General features: G+C 42.1%; 1 long non-coding RNA gene across 1 annotated transcript in view; it reads left to right on the top strand.

Moving 5' to 3' along the window:
* LOC106817100 overlaps window positions 1-991 on the top strand; it is a 3,674-nt gene extending 2,683 nt beyond the window's left edge. Inside the window, exons 2-3 of the long non-coding RNA XR_001394994.1 lie at window positions 107-211; window positions 699-991. This is a non-coding gene — a long non-coding RNA (uncharacterized LOC106817100). The remainder of the gene's footprint in view (window positions 1-106; window positions 212-698) is intronic.
* The last annotated feature ends 2,991 nt before the right edge of the window (window positions 992-3,982 follow it).

The following is a 3,982-nucleotide window of genomic DNA, read 5'->3' on the forward strand; positions in this document are numbered from 1 at the left end:
ATATATATTATATATATATATACTCTCTATATATATATATATATTCATATACATTCCATTGAATGTCACGCGTTGTTTTACATGGTGTTGTTCTATTTATTTACAGATTATGCAGATGTGACTCCGGCTGTGAAGAACGCGAAAGAGCGGCCACAGTTCAAACCCGTACCGGTTGCTGTAGAAAACCCAGAATACATGGACTCCGCTACCAGTGAGTGTTACATGGAATAGAAGGGAATCGAGAGGAATGGGATGGAATGCCATGGAATGGGATGGAATTGAGTAAAATGGGATTGGATTGGGTGGATTGTCATGAAATGGAATGGAATCAAGTGGAAAGTGATGGAATCAATGAAATGAAATGCCATGGACTGGGATGGAACTAATGGAGTAGAATGAGATGTAATGCAGTGCAATGGAGTGGAATTAAGTGGAAAGGAATGGAATGTCATGAAATGGAATGGAATAGAGTAGAATGGGATTACATGGAATGGAATTGAGTGGCAAGGAATGGAATGGAATATAATGGAATGAAATAATATGGAATGGAGTGGAATGGAGTGGAAATGGATGGAATGGAATAGAATGGAATGGATTAGTTTGGAGTAGAGCAAAATAGAATAGAATTGAATGGAATAGAATGGAATAGTGATGATCACCCATATTCAAGATGGCGTCCGTATTTTCCGTTCTCCCAGATCAAGAGGAAGCCGAGCGATTGCGGGCGACAGGTGGCAGCACCAGTTCGGAGGCGTCGGCTGCCGACCACGCCTACTACAACGACTTCGACAGCATGCAGAAGCGAGACCGGCGCCTGATCAAACCTCTCACTAAGAACGAGACGTCCGTGTGAGCTGTCGGCGCTCGTCTAACCCCCCCCCCCCGCCGCGCCATCGCCGGCCCTGCCACGCGGAGCGCTAGACTGACGCCTGTCTCGTGCACGGTGCCATGACGAGGTGGCTGCAATGTAGTCCGGCACCCATCTAGCTCGTCGTTCGGACACCGCAGTTGCCAAGTATGTGTATAAGTATGTATGCGTATGTATGTGTATGATACAATATCTCGTATTTACAGTTGCTACACTATCCTGCCACGCTGCCAGCTTCCTCTATCTGCACGTGGCCCACACGTGACCCACACGTGACCTCCGCATCCATCGCAGACTATACAGTTAGTCTGCCGCCACGCAGCTGCGTTAATGAATAGCAGCCGACCCACGGCTGACGGGAACCCATCTAATGATATGCTGCCAGCGTTGAGTGCTTGATGCTTTACTTTAACAGCATGGAACCTCTGCATTGCACGTTACACGGCTTTAATGGAACGTTAACACGTACTGCACGTTGTCATTGGCAACATGGAATGTTTACATCGCATGTTATTAACATTAGTAACACTGAACTTTTACATTGCATGTTACACGGCTTTAACAACATGGAACGTTAACATATCGCATGTTACTCAGCTTTGCCGACACGGAACTTTTACATCACATGTCGCGAGCGAAACTTTTACATCACGCAATTCTCTCCATCAGCATTCCACATGGGCATGGAACCGCGGTCACGCGACACGTTACCCCAGAATTCATCATTACCACGGAACACTTACGTCTCGCATCGCTCGTGACATGGAACACGGGATCGTGACACGGAACCTGTAGAACAACATTGTCAGTCACGTGGTTTCCATGCTGCGTACGTAACACCCCATGTTTTTACTGCCTGTATTAATATCATTGTGAATAGATTAGGAATGATCATCGCCAGTAGCTGGCGCCACTGTTCAATATATTGTTACTCACTGTAATGGTCGTGTGGGTATTTTGGGGCATAGTATATGTATATATATATATATATATATATATATATATATGTATATGTATGTATATGTGTATATATATCTTGTCATCTTGTATTTGTGCCACGTTATTATGATCTAGTGTCAACCGTTTGTGGCCTGCTATGGCAATGCAACATGGCAAAACTCAGCGCTAACATTGTAATATTACAGCTGATGTTTTTGTTGCCATGGCAATCGTAGGTTATTGTGCCATTGATTCAAGTTTTCCGTCGCATGTTTTGTTTGAGATTATTCGATCGCGATGTCGCCCGGTTCTAGAGGGAGCCACGTGTTGTAAATAGTGACGTTGACGATGGGGAGTGGTGTTCTACTAGCCTCGAATCGCGCGGACATCGATGGTGCTGCCATCTCGTGTAGCCATTTTTAAATATCTAATTCATCTATTGTAATTAAGGAGACACAAGTCTGTTTAGCATATAATCATATAAATCAGTGTGGTCGCGTCGGTTTAATTTGAAGACAATAATTATTAAATAATCAATCATCGATTTCACGTTCGATCGGAGTGAGCCATGTATGTACGTCTAACTTGTCCAGCACGCACATGCGCAGAACATGCCATTACCGTGCAATAAATAGGCAGACCCCGTGTTCCCGCGGGGCCGTAGTTAACTCACTTTTCCCTGGAGGAGGGGTGGGAGAGTAAAGGGTAAGGGGCGTTCAGAATGAGCGTGGTACACCGTTCCATTTCGGATTTAGAAATCGAGGAATTTTATAGTAAATCAAGTAAATCCTCATTCGAATGGCACAAAAATATTTCGGGAGAGTCCCGTGTGTAGGTATAGAGGCAGTAGATTGTGGCAAAACAGAGAATATCGTCTGCCTCCATCTACACATAACCTCGTAACGTCATAAATATTAGTCTTCAAAGTCTCTGGGACTCTAACGAAGACGGAAAGAAACCCTGAACCTAGTAGTGTGTTGCTCATCCCACCTTTCTATCCCTCCTGCCCCGTACGTGTGTATGCCGCGAGACTATGCTATCGACAATGTTGTTACTTTAATGACTGATTGAAATGCAAATTATTGTGATTTGAACGTCCATGTATATTACGAGCCACGCGACTAGTGTAACGTGATGTACATACATCCCCCCTCATAACAGACATCCCCCCTCATAACAGACATCCCCCTGGTATGTTACGCATGACCAATACAGGTCAAATCCCGATACGCCATGTGTCCTGCTATAGACACGATCATGACCTATGGGGGGAAGGTTTAACATAGGAGGGATGTTTATGACGCTATACAGGAGCAGGCTGCGCATGCGCGGTAATCTATCGTCGCTAATGACGCGCGTGTATCTATTGTACAGTGTAAGCGTATTTATCCGTGACGCCCCGCCGAATTCTAGCAACATTTTGTACAAAAAAAACATTATTTTTCTTTCTCGTGTAAATGCACGCATAGTTCCTATTTCGCGTTGTAAGAAGATGCATGTATATCGTCTGCACGCTCTGTCTATATCTGCCCTGTACAGATGATGTTCAGTCGCGACAGAATTTTGTAAACTAAAGAACGTTTATATTAATATAATAAAACTACGTACTATATGAAAAAAAAACTCTGGCATTTATTGTACGGATATGTCGTGTGCGATTTCGAAGACGTTTGTACAAAGATCTTTTGAACACGCTCGTGTTAATTAGGGTTTGTACTTTACTCTACTCTACTTGTACTTACTTAATCTCTGTACTGGATGTAGATGTGCCCTCCGGCACCCGTGCCCTATGTAAGGAGAGCTCACTGGGCTGTATACAGTAACATATACATGCTATTATATATACTGTAACTGAGTACCTAGCAGTAATAATGCACCAAATAGAGTCAACCATCACGAAAAACCAAGAAAATACCAATAATATCTTTTCATTTAATATCTTGTATTCTATCTATTTCTATCTATCTATATCTGACAAGTCTGTCTACATACATACATACATACATACATACATACATACATACATACATACATACATACATACATACATACATACATACATACATACATACATACATACCAAGAGTAGATAAATAACATTATTTTATTTATTAGATAATTATTTTATATTTATATAATTATTTATAATTATATAATTATATATAATATATATAT

Source organism: Priapulus caudatus, unplaced genomic scaffold (assembly GCF_000485595.1).
Source record: "Priapulus caudatus unplaced genomic scaffold, Priapulus_caudatus-5.0.1 Scaffold1595, whole genome shotgun sequence".
NCBI lineage: Eukaryota > Metazoa > Priapulida > Priapulimorpha > Priapulimorphida > Priapulidae > Priapulus > Priapulus caudatus.